The 21,127-nt window shown below is 37.6% G+C and overlaps 1 protein-coding gene across 1 annotated transcript in view; it reads right to left on the bottom strand.

Moving 5' to 3' along the window:
• The window catches only part of WDR49 (WD repeat domain 49), a gene marked incomplete at its 3' end in the record, with an annotated part of 237,906 nt that overhangs the window by 182,885 nt on the left and 33,894 nt on the right, over positions 1-21,127 (bottom strand). The gene's annotated exons all lie outside the window — the stretch shown is intronic.

Here is a 21,127-nt window from a genome sequence, read left to right as displayed (position 1 = left end):
AGAGTCAGAGTCAGAAAAGATATGTGAAAACAGACACAGAGGAAGAGTAATGTGGGGCCACAAGCCAAAGCAGGCAGGTGGTCTCTAAAAACTCTGAAAAGACAAGGAAGCTGACTCCCACTACAGCCTCCAGAGGGAACACAGCACTACTACACCTTGACTTTAGTCCTGGGAGACCCATTTCAGGCTTCTGACCTCTGCATTTGTAAGATAATAAACTTGTGTTGTTTTTAACCACTGAGTTTGTGAAAATTTGTTACAGCAGCACCTGAAAAATAAATAGTGATTTATAGAAAATGGGCAAATGCTTAAAGAGGGTTTGGCACAGCCCGTAAAATTATACCCATTGAAACTTTAATCCAAGGACAAGGCAGCTACTTTTGTTTATACACCAATACAAAGAACAATGATAACATATATCAAGTATGTACATGGCTTATTTTGATCAGCTGTTTAGTTCAGTGAGAGTCATGTTGAGAGAATCAACTTTTTCTACTATCTCAGAGCAAACAGTCTAGAGAAATTGTACACATAGTGAGACAGAAACTCGTAGAAGATAAATGTAGATTTAGTTTTGACTCCACCAGTAGTTGGGGAAATTATTGGCAAGTTACCTTACCTCTGGGTCTTGATTTCCTCAACTATATAATAGATATAGCAATACCACAAATAAAAAGATTATTAAAAGAAGATTAACTGATATATCAACTGATATGCAAGGCCTCAGTGATTAGAGGTTTAATAGAGTTTAGCCTCAGCTTTTAATTAATTAACTTTCTGAGAAATAATTGATATCTAGACCTTTGAACTATTCAGAAGTCTCATCACTCTTTGTTAAATTATTTTCAGTCTAAAATGTTTAGGTGGTTGTTGTTAGGTGCCGTCAAGTTGTCTCCACCTCCTAGCAAACTCAAGCACAGCAGAACGAAACACTGCCCAGTCCTGTACCAGCCCCACGATCCTTGCTATACCTGAGCCCATCGTTGCAGCCACTGTGTCAGTCCAGCTCATTGAGGGCCTTCCCCTTTTTCATTGCCCTCCACTTTGCCAAGCATGATATCCTTCTCCAAGGAATGGTCCCTCCTGACAACATGACCAAAGTAGGTGAGACAAAGTTTGGCCAGTCTCTCTTCCAAGGATCATTCTGGCTGCACTTCTTCCAGGACAGATTTGTTAGTTCTTTTAGCAGTCCATGATACTTTCAGCATTCTTCACCAACACCACAACTCAAAAGCATTGACTCTTCTTAGGTCTTCCTTTTTCACTGTCCAGCTCTTACATGCATATGAGGCAACTGAAAATACCATGGCTTGTGTCAAGTGCACCTTAGTCTTCAAGAAAATATCTTTGCTCTTCAGCACTTGAAAGAGGTCTTTGCAGCAGATTTGCCCAAAGCTGTATGACGTCTGATGTCTTGACTGCTGCTTCCATTGGTGTTGATTGTAGAACCAAGTAATATGAAGTCTTTGACAACTTCAAACTTTTCTCAATTTATCATGATGCTGCTTATTGATCCCATTGTGAGGATTTTTGTTTTCTTTATTTTGAGGTGTAACCCATACTGCAGACTAGAGTCTTCAGTCTTCATCAGTGTTTCAAGTCATCCTCACTTTCAGTGAGCAAAGTTGTGCTGTCTGCATAATGTAGGTTGTTAATGAGGCTTCCTCCAACCCTGATGTCATATTCTTCTTCATATAGTCCAGCTTCTCAGATTATTTGTTCAGTGTACAGATTTAATAAGTATGGGGAAAGGATACTGCCCTACACACTCCCTTTTTGATTTTAAACCATGCAGTGCCCCCTTGTTCTGTTAGAATGACAGCCTCCTGCTCTATTTACAAGTTCCTCATGAGCACAATAAACTGTTTTGGAATTCCCATTCTCAGTGTTATCCATAATTTGTTATCCACACAATAGAATGCTTTTGCATAGTCAGTTGAACACAAGTAAATATCTTTCTGGTATTCTTTGCTTTGAGCTAAGATCCATCTGACATCAACAATGATTCCTTGTTCCACATCCTCTTCTGAATTCAGTTTGCATTTCTGGAAGTTCTCTGTCAATATACTGTTATAACCATTTTTTATTTACCTTCAGTAAGAATTTACTTACCTAAGATATTAATGATATTGTTCGATAATTTCCACATTCTGTGGGATCACCTTTCTTTGGAATGGGTACAACCATGGATCTTTGCCAGTCAGTTGGCCAGGTAGTTGTCTTCCAAATTTCCTGGCATAGCTGAGTAAGTGCCTCCAGCGTGGCATCCGTTTGTTGAAACATTTCAGTGGGTATCTCATCAATTCCTGAAACCTTGTTTTTCATCACATCCCTCAGTGCTGCTTTGAGTTCTTCCTTCAGTACTATTGGTTCTTGATCTTATGCCACCTCCTGAAATGGATGAACATCAATTCTTTTTGGTACGGTGACTCTGAGTGTATTCCTGCCATCTTCCTTTGATGTTTCCTGCATCATTCAATATATTGCAAATAGAATCTTTCAACATTACAACTTGAGACTTAAATTAAGTCCATGTATGTAGTCACTGTTTGTATTGTTGAAAAAGGTATTTGCAATGCATAAGTTGTTGATCTTGCAAAATTCTATCATTGCGATCTCCAGCATTATTTCTTTCTACACAGAAAAATTTTCCAACTACCAGTAATTCTTCTTTGTTTCCAACTTTTGCATTCCTGTCACTAGTGATAATCAGCACACCTTGATTGCATGTTTGGTCAATTTCAGACTGCAGAAGTTGGTAAAAATCTTCGATTTCCTCATCTTTGGCTTCGGTGGTTCATGTGTAAATTTGAATAATAGTAGTATTAACTGGCTTTTCTTGTGGGTGTATGGATATTATTTTATCACTGACAATATTGTACTTTAGGATAGATCTTGAAACATCCTTTATGATGATGGATGCCATGCCATTCCTCTTCAATTTGTCATTTCCAGCATAGTAGAGCATATGGCCAAAACTAGTGGACTTCATCTCACTAATGCCTAGGATATCAATCTTTATACATTCCATTTCATTTTTGACAACTCCAAATTTTCCTAGATTCATACTTCGTACATTCTATGTTCTGATTATCAATGGATGTTTGCAGCTGTTTCTTCTCATATTGAATCGTGCCACTTCAGCAAATGGAGGCCCCAAAAGCTCTACTTTACCCATATCATTAAGGTAGGCTCTGCTCTGATGAGGCAGCTCTTTCCCAAACATATTTTGAGTCCCTTCCAATCTGAGGGGCTCAGCTTCTGGCACTGTATTGGACAATGTTTCAGGGCTATTCATAAATTTTTCCAGTAATATATCAGACAGTGTTTCACTACTATTCATAAGGTTTTCACTGACTCCTAACCAGAAGGCTGGTAGTTGAAACCCACCAGCCACTCCTCGAAGGAAGGTAGGGCAATCTACATCCATAGAGAAGTTGTTGTTGTTGTTGTTATATGCCGTCAAGTCAGCCCCGACTCATAGCGACCCCTCCTTGGGTTTCCGAGGCAGTATCACTACGGAAGTAAGATTGCCCAACTTTCCTTCCGAGGAGTGGCTGGTGGGTTTGAACCGCCAGCCTTCTGGTTAGCAGTCTCAGAAACCCAAGGAGGGGTTGCTATGAGTTGGATCCAACTGGACAATAGTGAGTTTGGTCTGGTTTATTCCTTGAGAAGTAGATGGCCTCTTCCTTCTTCCAAGACTGTCTCAGTCTGTGAGCTCCACTGAAACCTGTCCACCATGGGTATCCCTGCTGGAACAGCCTCCAGCCTCATAGCAACATGCAAGCCACAACAGTACGACAAACTGACAAACAAGTTCGGCTCCCTTGGCTGTTTCAACCACTCCACTCGCTTCCTAAGCTTCCCCCTACCTCTTCCTGCTGGCCCTGTCTGCCGCTGCTCCCTGCCCCCTGGGTAGATGGAATTTTTTCTGTGACCCAGATTTTAAGTTTACATTTAAAAAAATATGCTTCATCTGAGCCAAAACTGCAAAGTGTTTTTGAAAGCTAAGTCAACATTGATCTTTTTTTAAACTGTTACAGACATGACATCAGTTTCTTATATCTATATATTATAATCCCATTAATAAAACATTTAAAAATAGAATCTCAGTGTTTTTTATATGTTCTAATAATTCATTTTTATTTCTAAGATGAAGGAACTGCTCTGACAAATGTTTTTTAAAAATTATTTTTCACATTCAAGAATGTGGGATTATAAATAGACGATTAATAGCAAATTTTCTTTTCTTAAATTAGATTAAACAATAAACTAGAAAGAGTTTCTGCATATTCATAATGGTAATATTTACCAGCAGAAGGAATGAGGAATCCACCCAATTTATGGAATTTGAACAAAAAGTGCAATTATCTGATATGTCCAACAGTTCCATTCCCAATTGCTCACTCATTATCTTTTCTGGTTAAGTTAGAGAACAAAACCATGTTTTTTTCTATATTCTATTAAATGTTGGAATTTTGCCTTGACTAAAATATTCTAAACTCATTTCAAGAAGCCTTGATCAGTGTGTGGTTTATATTTATTAATTCTATCACATGACAGCTTGAATAACTTAGTTAAATGGACAGTTAAAGTATGTGATTTTGCATACAAGCTTAAAAGCAGAAATGTACTAACTTTTACCAAGCAATTAATTCTCACTTTATCAGTGGTTCTATTTGCCCTAGAATTAATTCATTCACTCCCTCACACTATTGCACACTGTGGTAGAGAGATTGTATAGTATATAGATGGAATTTTAAGCCATAACCTCAGCTATTTCACCTCCAGATAGAAGTCATAAAATCTAACTTTCAGGGCTGTTATCAAAATTAATTGATAAGTTAATTGGGATAATTTGATGTGTGTATAGCACATTTATACTCAATAAATGTTAATTCCCTGCTAAAAATTTTAAAGATTGCAAGGACTACAAATTGAGTCAGCACACAGACAGTGACTGTTCTCTAAGAATTTAGTTAAATTAATTTTGTGGGAAGAGATTCAGAGGTATATTCAATTATTAATTTTAGTAAATTGATGTTAACTTCTCAGGGATTACTAGTTACTAATTAGGTGGTTCCAAGAGACTTCTCAGAGGGGTCAGAGAGATATGTGTAGAGGACTTTACCAACAGGATTATCTGTGGTTACTCAGCCTCTAAGACCATTGCTGTCATAGTAGCAGGTGTTGGTTTTCAGCTTAAAATGTGAGAGCAACGGTACACACTGATGTGCTTTTCATGATAGGCACAAATAAAGCCTGGTCCTAAGTAAGCTCGGTGAGAGTAAAGGTATCTGCTCACAGAAACCAAGAATATTTCATATGTACAACAATGGCATGACATCAGTGTGAATAACTGTAGTTTTCATCTTGTCCTGGGACACTTTAGTACTACTTTGTCAGTATTAGTTGAGCCAGAGGTCCTCATCCTGGACTTCCTGGTAAAAGGTAAATCCACAGAAAGGAAGCTAATCCTTTAATCTCAAAGTGAACTTGCATACCATTTTAGTTATTAAAACGTCTCAGTCTATAGTATTTTTTTCTATTTTATTATTTTGTATTACTATTTTCATTAATTTATAAATTAATATTTATATATTTTAATTAGTACTAATTTATTTAGAATCGGGTTATGCCTAAATTTCCAGCATAACATTTGTGTGACCTTAGTCAAATCATAATATTTCTCAGGGTTTGTGTGAGCCTACAATATGATAATTTGTATAAAAGGCCATCTTAACATTAATGACCTTATTTGAACATTATGCAATGGCTTTATGCTCAGTTGGTAAACAAAAGGTTAACAGTTTGAACCCACCCAATGTCTACACAGTTGAAAAGACCTGGAAATCTTTCATTAAGATACAGCCTAGGAAGCCTATGGGGCAGTTCTACTCTGTCACATGGAGTTGCCATAAGTCAAACTCAACTTGACAGAACCTAAAACCAACATTTGAACATTAGTTATTGCTGCTGCAGACACACCCACATGAAGCTAAAACTGGTGGCGTAGTGCCTAAGGTATCTGACTGCTAACCAGAAAGCTGGCAGTTCAAACCCACCACCCACTCCTTGGAAGGAAGGTTGGGCAATCTACTTCCATAATGATACTGCCTCAGAAACCCAAGGAGAGGTCACTATGAGTCGGATTCAACTCCACAGCAGTGGGTTTTGGGTTAGGTATTTAGTACAGTTAAGGAAATATTAGGAATTCAGGAAATTGTATTTCATTATGAAACGTAGAGTATAAAGTAATTCTCAGTTAATTCAATAAAATTTAAATTACTATGGTTTCAATAAAACTTTTTTCCTAGTAGACAGTTTATTCTAATTTGAATGTAAGCCTTCTAAATAAAAGTGATCTAATATTGTTTTTTAAAGATATATCCTTTCACTGGGAGCTCTGGTGGCATACTGCCTAAGGCATTTGACTGCTAACCAGAAGGCTGAGGTTCATACCTACCAGCCACTCCTCGGAAGGAAGATTGGGCAATCTACTTCCATAGAGATACTGCCTCAGAAACCCAAGGAGGAGTCGCTATGGGTTGAATCAAATCCACAGCAGTGAGTTTGTTAGTTTGTTGTTTCTTTTTTATCCTTTCACTCCTATTAGTCAAGTATTTCAGGTGGCCTAGAGTCAAGAATCAATAGTATTGAAGGAAGAAGTCCAAAATGCACTAATGAAATTGGTGAAAAACAAGGGTCCAGGAGTTGTTGTTGTTGTTGTTGTTAGATGCTGTCAAGTCATCTCTGACTCATAATGACCCTATGTACAGTAAAACGAAACACTACCCAGTCTTGTGCCAGCCTTATGATCCTTGCTATACCTGAGCCCAATGTTGTAGCAACTGTGTCAATCCATCTTGTTGAGGGCCTTCCCCTTTTTTGTTGACCCTCCACTTTACCAAGCATGATAACCTTCTCCAGGGAATGGTCTCTTCTGTCAATGTGACCAAAGTAGGTGAGACAATGTCTGGCCATTCTCACTTACAAGGACCATTCTGGATGCACTTCTTCCAGCACAGATTTGTTAGGTCTTCTGGCAGTCCCTGATACTTTCAGCACTTTCTGCCAACACCACAACTCAAAAGCGTCGACTCTTCTTTGGCCTTCCTTATTCATTCATTGTCCAGCTCTCACATGCATATGAGCAATTGAAAATACCTTGCTTGTGTCAGACACACCTTAGTCTTCAAGAAGTTGACAGGGTACCAATTCAGATGTTTCAATGAACAGAAGCAATATTGAAAGTGCTCACTAATCCATGCTAAGAAATTTGGAAGACAGCTACCTGACCAACCAACTAAAAAAAGTCTATATTTGTGCCCATTACACAACATTTCAAAAAGTGATCCAAAGGAATTTGGGAATTATCTAACAATTTCATTAATCTCACATGCAAGTAAAATTATGCTAAAGATAATTTTAAAATGGTGACAGTACTATGTCAACAGAGAACTACCCGAAATCCTTGCTAAATTCAGAAGAGGACATGGAATGAGGGATATCATTGCTAATGTCAGATGGATTTTGGCCAAAAGCAGAGTGCCAGAAAGATGTTTTGTTGACTACGCAAAGGTATTTGACTGTGTGGTGGTGGTTGCTGCTGCTGTTGCTGCTGTTCTTGGTAGGTGCCACTGAGTCTTTTCTGACTCATACAGACCTTATGTTACAACAGAATGAGCAACTGCCCCATCTTACACATTCCTCACAAGCATTACTATATTTGAGCACACTGTTGAGGACATGATATGGTGTCAAATCAACTCATTGAGGGTCTTCCTTTTTTTGCTGAACTTCTACTTTACCAAATATGATAACCTTCTCCAGGGGCGAATCCCTCCTGATAATATGTACAAAATATTATCTTCCTTGCTTTAAGGAGCATTCTGGCTGCACCTCTTCCAAAACAAATAAATTTGTTCATTCTTTTGGTAGTTCATGCTATATTCAATATTCTTTGCCAATACCATAATTCAAAGGCATCAATATTTCTTAGTTTTCCTTTTTCATTGTCCAGCTTGCACATGCATAAGAAGATAATTGAAAGGAAAAAAAAAAAAAAAAACATGGCTTGGGTCTGGCATGCCTTAGTCCTTAAGGTGACATCTTTGACCTTTAACACTTTAAAGATGTCTTTTGCAGCAGATTTGCCCAATGAAATACGTCATTTGATTTTTTTAATGCTGCTTCCATGGGTGATGACTGTGGATACAAGTAAAATGAAATCCTTGATAAATTCAACTTTTTCACTGTATGTCATAATGTTGCTTATTATTCCAGTTGTAAGGATTTTTTTCTTTATGTTGGGGGATAACCCATACTGAACATTGTAGTTTTTGATCTTCATCAGTAAGTGATTCAAGCTATCTTCACTTTCAGCAAGCAATGTTGTGTCATCTGCATATTGCAGGGTGTTAATGGTTCTTTCTCTGATCCTGATGCCACATTCTTCTTCATACAGACCAATTTCTCTAATTATTTGCTCAGAATACAAATTAAGTATGTATGGTGAAAGGATACAACCCTGATACACCCCTTTCCTGATTTTAAACCATGCACTATCCCCTTGTTCTTTTGTAAGGACTGACTTTTGGTCTACGTACAGGTTATGCATGAGCACAATTAAGTGTTCTGGAATTCCTATTTTTCGCAATGGCATCTATAATTTGTTATTATACAAAAAGTTATTTGCATTTGCATAGTCAATAAAACACAGGTAAACATATTTCTGGTATTTTCTGCTTTTAGTCAAGATCCATCTGACAGCAGCATTGATACCTGAATCTGGGTAGAATTACAGACATTTCCTTGATGACATAATGTTGCAATCATTTTTTAATTATCTGCAAACTTTACTTGCATGTGATATTACTTATAACTTTTTTATAACTTCCACATTCTCTTATATCACCTTTCTTTGAAATGGGCATGAATATGGATTTCTTCCAGTTGACTGGCCAGGTAGCTGTGTTACAAATTTCTTGGTGTAGACAAGGAAATGTTTCTAGTATTGCAACTGTCTGCTGAAACATCTCAATTGGTACTCCATCAACTGCTGAAGCCTTCTTTTTGGCCAATGACTTCAGTGCAGTGTGGACTTATTCCTTCAGTATGTCGGTTCAAGATCATATGCAAGTTCTTGAAATGGTTGAACATTGACCAATTATAGTTGGTATAGTGAATCTGTGTATTCCTTCCACCTTCTTTTGATGTTTCCTATTTCATTCAATATCTCGCCCATAGACTCCATTATTGCAATTCAAGCTTGAAATTTTCTTCAGTCCTTTCAGCTTGAGAAATGCCAAACACGTCCTTCTCTTTTGATTTTCTAACTCCAGGTCTTTACATATTCATTATAATACTTTATTTTGTCTTCTGAAGCTGCCCTTTGAAATCCTATGTTCAGATCTTGTCCTTCGTTTCCTTAATTCATTTTAGCTACTCTGCGTTCAAGAGCAACTTCGAGAGCCTTTTCCTACATCCAGTTTGGTATTTTCCTTCTTTTCTATCTTTTAATGACAATTTGCTTTCTTCGTTTATGATCTCTCTCATTTATGTCATCTCACAATTTGTCTGGTCTTTTGTCATTAGTGTTCAGTGCATCAAATTTATTCTTGAGATGGTCTCTAAAATCAGGTAGGATGTACTTCAGGTTGTACTTTGGCTCTCATAGATGTATTTTGATTTTTTCGGCTTCAACTTGGACTTGCGTAGGGGCAATTGATGATCTGTTCCACAGTTACCTCCTGGCCTTGTTCTTATTATTGATATTGAGCTTCTCCACTGTCTCTTTCCACAGATGTAGTCAGTTCAATTTTTGTGTATTCCATTAGACAAGTTTCCCTTGCATAGTAACTGTTTATGTTGTTGGGTAAACATATTTGCAATGAATAATATGTTGGTCTTACAAAATGCTGTGCTGTGATCTCTGGTGTCATTTCCATCACCAAGGCCATATTTTCCAACTACTAATCCCACTTCTTTGTTTTCAACTTTCACATTCCAATCACCAGTAATTATCAATGCATCTTGATTGCATGCATGATCAATTTCAGACTGTGGAAGTTGGTAAAAATTTTCAATTTCTTCATATTATGCATTTGTTTGGTGCATAAATTTGAATAATAATGGTAGTAACTGGTCTTCCTTGTATGGATATGGATATTAACATTATAAAATATATCAAACAAAACAAAGACTATACAATGAATCCCCATGTGCTCATAGCTTAGCTTCAAAAACTATCAACTAGTATCTAATCTCTCTTTTTCTTCCTTCTTTCCTTCCTTCCTTTCTTTCTTTCTTCCTTTTTTCCTTCCTTCCTTCCTTTCTTTCTTCCTTTATTTCATCCCTTCACCCATATCAAACATGTCCATCTATTTTTCCCTCCCCTCCCCTCCTCTTCCATCCCTGGTAACCAACAAAGAAACTTTCCTTCCCTAAACCTTTCCTTAACTTTTTACAATAATGGACTCATACAATATTTGTCCTTTTGTGATTGACTTATTTCACTCAACATAATGTTCTCCAAATTAATCCACATTGAGATGATTCACTGATTCTTCATTATTCTTTAAGGTTGCACAGTATCCCACTGTGTACCATAGTTTGGTTATGCAGTTATCTTTTGATAGGAACAACTTAGGTTGTTTCCATATCTTTGCTATTGTAAATAGTGTTCCAATTAACGTAGGTGTGTATATATCTATTCATGTCCCCGGCCGGTCTCACCTCTTTAGGATATATTCCTAGTAATGGAATTGCTTGATCAAATGGTATTTCTATCTCCAAATTTTTAAGGAATCACAAGGCTGTTTTCAAAAGTGGTGGTATCATTTTACAGTCCCACCAGCAATGTATAAGAGCACCAATCTCTCCACACCCTTGTCAGCATTTGTTGTTTTCTGTCCTATTGAACTTTGCTATTATTTATGGAGTGAGATGATTATATCATTGTTGTTTTGATTTGCTGGCCAAAATTTTTAGAAGTAGATAACTGGGCCTTCTTCTCAGTCTGTCTTTGTATGGAAGGTTCACCATGGGTGGCCCTGCTGGTACCTGAAATACTGGTGGCACAGCTTCAAGCATCATAACAACACACAAGTCACCACAGTACAACAAACTGACAGATGCGTGGTGGTGATGATTCTGTAGATCATAACAAATTATGGATAAAAATGCAAAGAATAAGAATTCCAGAACACTTAATTGTGCTCAAGAAGAACCTGTACATTGACCAAGAGGCTGTCATTCGAACAGAAAAAGGAGATACTGTATGGTTTAAAGTCAGGAAAGTTGTGCATCAGAGTTGTATCCTTTCACCACACTTAATCAATCCCTATGTTGAGCAAATAATCTGATTAGCTGAACTATATGAAGAACACACCATCAAGACTGGAGGAAGGCTCAATCTGCAATATGCAGACAACTAAACCTGCAATATAAAGATAATACAATCTTGTTTGCTGAAAGCAAAGAGGAGTTGGAAACTTCTGATGAAGATCAAAGACTGCAGCCTTCAGAATAATTACACTTAAATATAAAGAAAACAAAAATCTTCATAGCTGAATCAATAAGCAGGATAAATGGAGATAACACTGAAGTTATTAAGGGTTTCCTTTTACTTGGATCCACAATCAATGCTCATAAAAGCATCAGTCAAGAATTCAAAGGACATACTGCATCAGGCAAATCTGTTGCAAACAACTTCTTTAAAGTGTTAAAGAGCAAAGATGTCACCTTGAGAACTAAGATGCACCTGATCCAAGCCATGGTATTTTTAATCATCTCATATGCATATGTTGGACAATGAATAAAAAAACACCAAAGAAGAAATGATGCATTTGAATTACAGTGTTCATGAAGAATATAGATAGTGGACTTCCAGAAGGATGAACAAATCTGTTTTGGAAGAAACACAACCAGAATTAGAAGCAAGTATTGTGAGACTTCATCTTAAATACTTTGAACATGTTATCAGCAGGGATAAGTCCCTAGAGAAAGACATCAGCTTGATAAAGTAGAGGGTCAACAAAAAAGAGGAGGACCGTCAGTGAAGTGGATTGACACGATAGCTGCAAACATGGGCTCAAACACAGCAACAATTGTGAGGATGATGAAGGACAGGGCAGCATGTTGTTCTGTTGTACATGGGATAGCTACAGTCAGAACCAACTCAAGGGCACTTAACAACAACAACCTGTTAGTCAAGACTCTCTGTCTGGACTTTTTGAGGTGAAGATTGGCAATCCCACCCTATAAGACAGCCAGTCTCTTGTAGTGGTGAAAAGTCAGCCCTTCCTAAAATAATGTAAATTTGCTATGTGTATTGGGCAATCTATTTCTGTAGTGATACCGCCTCAGAAACCAAAGGTGGGGTCACTATGAGTCGGGTCTGGCTCAATGGCAAATAACAACAACATGTGTATTTGAACTACAGGAACTCTGTTGGTGCAATGGTTAAGAGCTTAGCTGCTAAGCAAACTGTAGGCAATTCCCACCCAGCCTGCTCAGCATGAGAAAAGGCCTTGGCCATCTGCTCCCACAAAAACTGCTGCCTAGAAAACCCTATGGGGCAGTTCTCCTCTGTCACATGGGGTCACTAGGCACCTAACAACAACATTTGTACTATTAAGTAAGAAAATAAAAAATTATTTACTCCAATTGTTCTTGCAAGACCTTGAAAGTCTAATATACTCAGAATATCCGATTGTTTATCTCTGTAGGCAAAACTTTAGATCCATAGAAAATCTTCCTATCTTCCCAAATTCCTTTCAAAAATATTCTTAAAATCATTTCCTTTTGCCTAGAAAGCATTTTCTGCAGCTACTATCAATTCTAGTGAGCTGCCTACCTTTCAAAAAAATTCATGAACTCTGTAAAATTCCCTCAGCCTCTGAGCTTTGTAATACTCAGATTTCACTGTAACTTACAGGAAAACTGAGAATTAAACCTAAGTGAAAAACTCCTAAAATATACTCCAAAAAGAAACTTGCCTGCCCTTTTGTCATTAAGAAGGAATAATGTGCTATCAAGTAAGTTGTGAGTATGCCAATACTCTTTAAAAATTATTTTTGCACAAAATTGTTCATGCCTTTTCCACTAGGAGTCAGAATCAGCTCGACAGCTTATCCGTATAAAATACAGATAAGCCAAAAATTAAAATCCTTGCTGATGCCATGAACTTTTCAGATATTTTTTTATGGCAGAAATAGATATAACCGTGTATTAGTTAATAAATGGTGTTATGATATACATATCTTTTGCATGCTTCTTTTTGTACTTTACATCATACCATGAAGCTATACCTACTATATATATATATATATATATATATATATATATATGTATATGTATATGTATATGTATATGTATATATGTATGTATGTATGTATGTATGTCTAGGCCTTTATCATCATTTTTAATGGCTGCGTAATATGCTAGGAAGCCATTAAATTACTTATACCATCCAATTATTTATACCAAAACCAAACCCACTGCCATCGAGTCAATTCTGACTCATAGTGACCCTCATTGGGTTTCTGAGGCAGTAAATCTTTATGGAAGTAGATTGCCGAGTCCTTCTTCCACAGAATGACTGATGGGTTTGAAGCACCAACCTTCTGGTTAGCAGTCAGATGCCTTAGGCACTGTGCTACCAGAGCTCCTTTCAATTACTTATAGTACCCTATTATTAAAATTTTCAATTATTCTCAATGCTTCACTGTCTTTTATAAATAGTCCTGCAATAAACATCCCTATACACACATCTTTGCTTTTTTGTTCAATTATTTCCTGAGGAGAATTTCCTAGAATCAGAATTGCTGAGTTAGGGAATTTGTGCATTCTTAAAATTTTTGATCTATCTTTTCAAATTCTCACCTAGTTGGTTGAACCAACTTACATTACTATCAACAAGGTGTGATACTAGCCAGACCCCAGACCCTCACCAAGATGGGGGATTATTCTTAAGATCTACCAATTGGTTGCTAAAACATAGTTCTAGTGATCCTAGACATTTAAATACTTTCTGGCACACACACACAAAAAGCAATATATTCCTCAAAGCAGACAGTTTATCTTTCAAAATATGCCAACACTTAGAAATATTGTTTATATGGTCTGTTTTTTAAGCCTCTTTCCTATAGCAGTATTTAATAAGGGAATGAAAGAAGAAAAGTTTTCTTCTTTTCTACTACACTGTAAATAAAGATTTGCCCGAGACAAGATTATAAGTCCCATCTTAGATCTATGGAAAGAGAACAGTCTGATTGTCACAAATCCTTGTAGTGTTGTCTCTTTCCTCTGTCAAAGTCTGACAGTGATGAATGTCACCAATGTAAGGGTCACAGCCCTGATCCATTGGCAAGTATTTGCTTCCAGACTCTGAAGGTAACGTCAAATGGTGAGTTGTAAACTACTGGAAGAAATGCTTTCATTCATTCATGCATTCATTCATCCATTGATCTATTTTATTAATAAATATGCATTGAGCATGGACACCTTCCAAGGTAGCATAAAGTAGGTGTTAAATTTAACTATTCATTCATTCAATAAATATTAAGTGCCTGTTCCATGCCAAACACTATTGTAAGTGTTCAGCATCAGCTTTGAGCAAAACAGGTAAAATCAGTTCTCTTCAAATACTTTCTACTTCAGTGACAAATGTAGGTATGAAAGTCACATAGTTTTAGGATATCAAAAGTAATAAGACCGCAAACATTACATTAATTATTATTTTTCCTCATTGTAAACTGAATTTAGCCTTTAACTATGTTGAAAACTTTCCATAAAAGGAAATTTTGTATGGGCAAAAACCTTTCCTTAGTTTGAAAGATTTTTTTACTTTTACCTGAGATCATTAGAATTCTGCAGTGCTGGCTGCTTTTTTGCTACATGAAAAATAGTTTCTAAAAGGACCTCAGAATGTTGGTTTCTCCAGAACCTGCAAGTTTTATCAAGCACTTCCCCAAAAATAATACTTCCCCTGTCAAATATTCACCTTGATTTTTGTGCAATGTTCCATGACAGCTGAATGAGTATACAATACCAAAGTGCATCCATTCCCCCATCTCTATAATTAAATTTAAAATTAACATGCTGCTTTCTCATGCTTCATTTTGTTGTACCTGCCTCAATTTCCCTTAGTTACAAAGTGTATGGGTTATGAATATGTATAAGGGTTTGCTGTCAAACCCTGTGAGCACCTTCTGAAGCAGAAGATTAGATATGTTATTTCAAAACAGATGCATCTCTTTATCTCATCCCCTGCAATTTTCACCTAGCAATGAACATTCATGAGAGACTGAATGACAAAACAAGAGAGACTAGTCTGCTAGCCTAGGTTCATACCACTTTTTTTTCTTTTTTCCTGCTTCAATGAATTTAAGTTGATTTTAATTTTCATTTATACTATGATATCAATAATTCAAGAGTACATCAATTTAAATGGAGTAAAAGTTTTGATTTACAAAGACACAAGCCTTGAAATCTCTGGACTGAAATTAATGTTTGGAACCAAGCTCTCCCTAACCAAAAATTCAACAGTTAAATTTCCTGTCTAGCTGGTGAATTAGAAGTGAATTGGAGCTGCAAATGTGAAAAAGAAAAAAAAAATCAATAAATCAATCCCTTAAAAAACAAAATTCATAATCTAGGAGAAACGTAATTGTCCATATAATTTTCCCCTAAGTCTATGGAATCCTCAGTTCTCTGCTGTACAACTAAGATGATATTATCATCTCATCTGTTTTCCCTATGATAGAAGCTTGGGTGATGAACCTGACCAGTGGAATGATGCAGCCAACAGACAACTGATCATTACTGATCCTCATTTCGAAATCTCACTACGATACAGTTAAGCATGTACTTTAAAAATAGTTGCTTTCCCTTTGTTGGAAACCGTAAGATTGAAGCAAAGATTTTCATGTCTCCATAGGGTCACAATAATGGCATGTTAAAGCTGGAAAGAAACTTAGCAAATATACACCAAATCCTTCATTTCAAAAGAGAAATGGAACTGGAGACCCAGAGAGTTTGGGGGGAGGGAGTTTTCTCTGAAGTTACATAGTTCACTGTTGGCAGCTGCAGGCCTAGACCTGAGGGTTTTCAATTGCCAACCTTACTTTGCACCACACCGCAAATACTTTGACTGCAGCAAAACCTCTGATCCTTTCCAGGAAAACACATTCATTTAAAAAAAAAAAAAAAAGAAAGAAAGAAATCTATTTGGTATATGTATACTCTAATGATCTCATACTGTTTTTGATAAAAAGTTATTTATTTAGGATGGTTCAAACACACCAGCCACTCCTCAGAAGGAAGATTGGGCAATCTACTTCAGTAGGGACACCGCCTCAGAAACCCAAGGAGGGGTTGCTTGGAGTCAGATCCGACTCCACAGCAATGAGTTTGGTTTTTGGTTTTTAAGGCTTTATAATGATATGCTATTATTTTACATATGAACCTTGAGTCAACAAAGTAAGAACGAAATTATTAAAAAATCAGAAAAGTCCTAATCCAAGTTCTAGGGAAAACTCACCAAATTATCAGTTCTTGCATCATTCTCAAACCAATGATCCAACACTTCAACCAACGTCTGGTCATTACCTTCATTTCTTTGTTCTACCATCTTTCATTCTAGGTATCTGGAAATATATCAGCCCTGGTAGAGCACTTCCTCTATCTGTACCCTCATGATGATGAACCCTCATGGTCCAGGACCAAACGGCAAAATGGTGCCACTACAATTGAATACATGATCGTCAACCTCAAAAGGCCCCTGTGTACTACTGAGAATTCTTCCATGATTCCTGTGTTTTCTTGCTGAGCTATTATTCTTATTCCCCATTTTCCTCTAACCCTGACCTCATCATTTCAATCTTCATTCTTATTAAAGGTATTTTCATTCAAATTCACAAGAAGAAGGAAAATGATAAAGAAAAAGAAAAGAAGATATATTAATCAGATGCATTATTGATTGAATTATGGCACTGAGACAGACACTATCTGAATACAGCAGAGGCGGATGAGTCTATGAGCCAAGGAACTCCAACAATTGACCACTACTAGAAGCTGAAACAGACAAGAAAGGACCTCTCCCTACAACCAGTGCCTTGTGCCCTGAATTCTGAATTTCTAGCCTCCTAAAATGAGAGAAAGTACATTTTTGTTCTTTAAAATAACACACATGAGGTATTTCTGTTATATGAGCACTAAGAAGCTAAGACAGATGGGATCTCTCAACTTTCTCCCAACTCACAGCTCAGCCTGTATCTCTAGCCTTTTCCTTCCCTCTGGTTACAACAGAATGAGCATTCCTTCACCTGTGCCCTGAATATATCCTTCTCCCACCACCTCAGAGAATCTTTTCTATTTCCAAACTCGTGGTTTCTACTGACTCCTTTCCATTATCACTTAAAAATATTCAAGTCACTTGAATCATTGAACATCTTCCCTTAACATTGTCATCCACTTTTAGCCTCTTCTCCCTTTCAAAAAGCTAACTTAAAGGAATCCTGTTCGCACATTGTTTAAATTTTCTTACCTCCAACTTACTTAACCTATTGTAATCCAGCTTCTTTCCCAAGACTGAAAGTCTTGTGGCTAAATCTTTCAATGGATTCTTTCCTGTACTTACCTGATATAGTGAAAATTAAACCAAGTTCATATTTCATGCCAGAATATCATTATTTGGAAAAATACCTTGACATCCCCATTTAGTTAGAAAATAAAAAGGAAGACATGGAAATGTGCTCACCAATCAAGAAAAAGTAAGTGTCTAGCTGCACTCAAGGAGAGGAGAATAATGTGATATTTGTTTTTATTCATATGATTTTGCTGTTTAATTAGATGGGGGCGGTGAGGAGGAGCAGTAACAGAAATAGGAGATGAAGGAGAGGGAAACAGAAAGATGGCAGAGGATGATCTGGCAATAAAGTGCCACAGCAGAGGCAAAATGTGGTGGTTAAGTTTGTGTGAACTTGACTTGGCCTGGTTGAGTGGCTGCACAACTGCTGACAGTTATTCCCCATGATGAGACTGGTAATCAACTCCATAGTGGGACTTACCACAAGCAGCTGAGTAGCTGCTTTAGGGATGTGGTCTGCTTCCCATGTATAAAATCAGCTTTGGGGATGGTCTCTAGCTTATGGCACACTTGAACCCTGCAGAGCTGAAGCCCAAGTTCAAGGGGTTTTCACCCAGACCCTAGAGCTTGGCACTTTGAACTTGGACTTCTAGCCTCCTGAACTGTAAGAGAATAAACTCCCATTTGTTGAAACCATCCCATTTGTGGTCTATTCTTGTCAGAGTGGCACTAGGTAACCAGAATACAAAATGGCTAAAATGTCCTTTAACAATAGAAGTATCTGTGTGTTTCAGAAATGTAAATTTTTCACACATATTCCCCACCTAATCCAAACCCTAGCCACCCAAAACTTCCAGTTGTTGTTGTTGTTGTTCCTAAGTGGCACCAAGAAGCTCTGACTCATAGCAACCCTATGTACAACAGCATGAAACACTGCCCAGACCTCTGCCATCCTTACGATAATTTCTATACTTGAGCTCATTTTTGCAGCCACTGTGTCAATCCATCTCATTGAAGGCCTTCCCCCTTTTCTCTGACCCTCCACTTTACCAAGCATGAGATCCTTGTCAAGGGAATGGTCCCTTTTGACCATACGACCAAAGTAGGTGAGAAAAAGTCTGGCCATTATCACCTTCAAAGAGCATTTGGGCTGCACTTCTTCCAGGACAGATTTGTTAGCTCTTCTGGCAGTCCATGGCACTTTCAGTATTCTTCACCAACACACAATTCAAAAGCATCAACTCTTCTTTGGTCTTCCTTATTCATTGTCCAGCTTTCGCATGCATATAAGGCTGCTGAAAATAAAATGGCTTGGGTTAGGCAAACCTTAGTCTTCAAAGAGACATATTTGCTCTTCAGCACTTTGTTGTTGTTGTTATTGTTGTTGTTTTTATGTGCCCTCCAGTTGGATCCGACTCATAGTTTCTGAGGGGGTATCACTATGCATGGTGATTGCCCAACCTTTCTTCCGAGGAGTGGCTGGTGCATTTGAACTCCCAGCCCTCTGGCTAGCAGTCAAGTGCCTTAGGCACTATGCTACTTTAAAGAGGTCTTTTGCAGCAGATTTGCCCAGTGCAATACGTTGTCTGATTTCTTGGCTACTGCTTCCATGGCTATTGACTGTGGAACCAAGTAATTTGAAAATTTTGGCAACTTAGATCTTTTCTCCATTTATCATGAGGCTGCTTACTGGTCCAGTTGTGAGGATTTTCATTTTCTTTATGGAGAGGTGTAGTCTATACTTCAGACTTCATTTAGTCTTTAATCTTCATCAGTAACTACTTCAAGTTAAGCAAAGTTGTGTCATCTGCATATCCCAGGCTGTTAATGAGTCTTCCTCCAATTCTGATTCCGTGTTCTTCTTCACATAGTCCAGCTTCTCAGAAAATTTGCTCAGCATACAGATTGAATAAGTGTAGTGAAAAGATACAACACTGACACACTCCCTTTCTGATTTTAAACCATACAGTATCCCCTTGTTCTGTTAGAATGACAGCCTCCTGGTCTATGCACAGGTTCCTCCTGAGCACAATTTCTTCTCAGTGTTATCCATAATTTATTATGATCCACACAATCGAATGTTTTTCACAGTCAGTAAAACACAAATAAACATCAATCTGGTATTCTTTGCTTTCAGCCAAGATCCATCTAACATTAGCAATGATATTCCTTATTCCACATCCTCCTCCAAATCCAGCTTGCATTTCTGGAAGTTCTCTCAATGTACTGCTGCAACCATTTTTGAATTATCCTCAACAAGATTTTACTTGCATATGATGTTAGTGATACTGTTAGATAATATCCATATTCTGTGGGGATCACTTTCCTTTGGAATGGCTACAGAATGGATCTCTTCCAGTCAGTTGGCCAGGTAGCAGTCTTCCAAACTTCTTGGCATAGACAAATTAAGTGCCTCCAGCATGGCATCTGTTTGTTGAAACATCTCAATGAGTATTCCGTCAATTCCTGGAGCCTTGCTTTTTGCCCATTCTTGCAGTGCAGCTTAGACATCTTCCTTCAGTATTACTGGTCCATGATCATATGCCACCTCCTGAAATAGATGAATATTGACCAATTGTTTTTGGTGCAGTGACTCTGTGTATTCCTCCCATCTTCTTATAATGTTTCCTGCATCCTTCAGTATTTTGCCCTTACGATATTTTAAAATCAATATTTTAATCTTTCAATATTGCAACTTGAGGCCTGAATTTTTTCTTTGGTGTTTTCAGCCTGAGAAATGCCAAGTGTGTTGTATGTTCTTCCCTTTTGGTTGTCTAACTCCAGGTCTTTGCACCTTTCATTATAATAATTGACTTTGCCTTCTTGAGCAGCTCTTTGAAATCTTCAGTTCAGCTCTCTTATCTTGTCATTTCTTCCATTTGCTTTGGCTACTTTGCATTCAAGAGCTATTTTCAGAGTCTCTTCTGACATCCATTTGGTTTTATTCTTCCTTTCCATTTATTTATTTATTTATTTATTTATTTTTATTTTTATTTTTTTCTTGTGGATTTGGGTCAAAATTTACAGAGCAAATTCACTTTCCATACAGCAGTTCACATACCCTTTGTCTCATGACATTGACCACAATTTACCACAATGCAACAGTTCCTTTCCCACTTCCTCCCGATGATTATTTCTTCCTTGTGTCTATCCCTCCATGCCTTCCTGCCCCCTGAGCTGTCTCCCTGTGCATAAGCAGCCCTTCTTTCTCCCATGATTGTTCTCTCCAGGGAGTGTACCTACCTCAGGTAAAGGTTCAACTCATATGCCTGTCTTTTGCTTGGCTGGAAGCCACAGGTGTGGGTTCACTTGCAGACCTGAAGGGCAGCTAAGGGCCATAGTCTCAGTGGTTCCACCGGGCTCCATTGAACCAGCAAACCTGGTCCACCCCCCTTTTTTTTTATTTTTCTCCAATTGATTTTGAGTTTTGTTCCACATTGTTCTCCCTCTCTATCCAGGATCTCCTACATAGATCCCCTTCCAAGTGGTTGACATTGGTAGCCAGGCACCATCTAGTTCTTCTGGTCTCATAGT

The sequence above is a fragment of the Orycteropus afer genome, unplaced genomic scaffold (genome assembly GCF_000298275.1).
Source record: "Orycteropus afer afer isolate SDZICR_OR568_19922 unplaced genomic scaffold, OryAfe1.0 scaffold00168, whole genome shotgun sequence".
NCBI lineage: Eukaryota > Metazoa > Chordata > Mammalia > Tubulidentata > Orycteropodidae > Orycteropus > Orycteropus afer.
The sequence above is the reverse complement of the archived record's forward strand: the minus strand, read 5'-3'. Positions and strand labels throughout refer to the sequence as shown.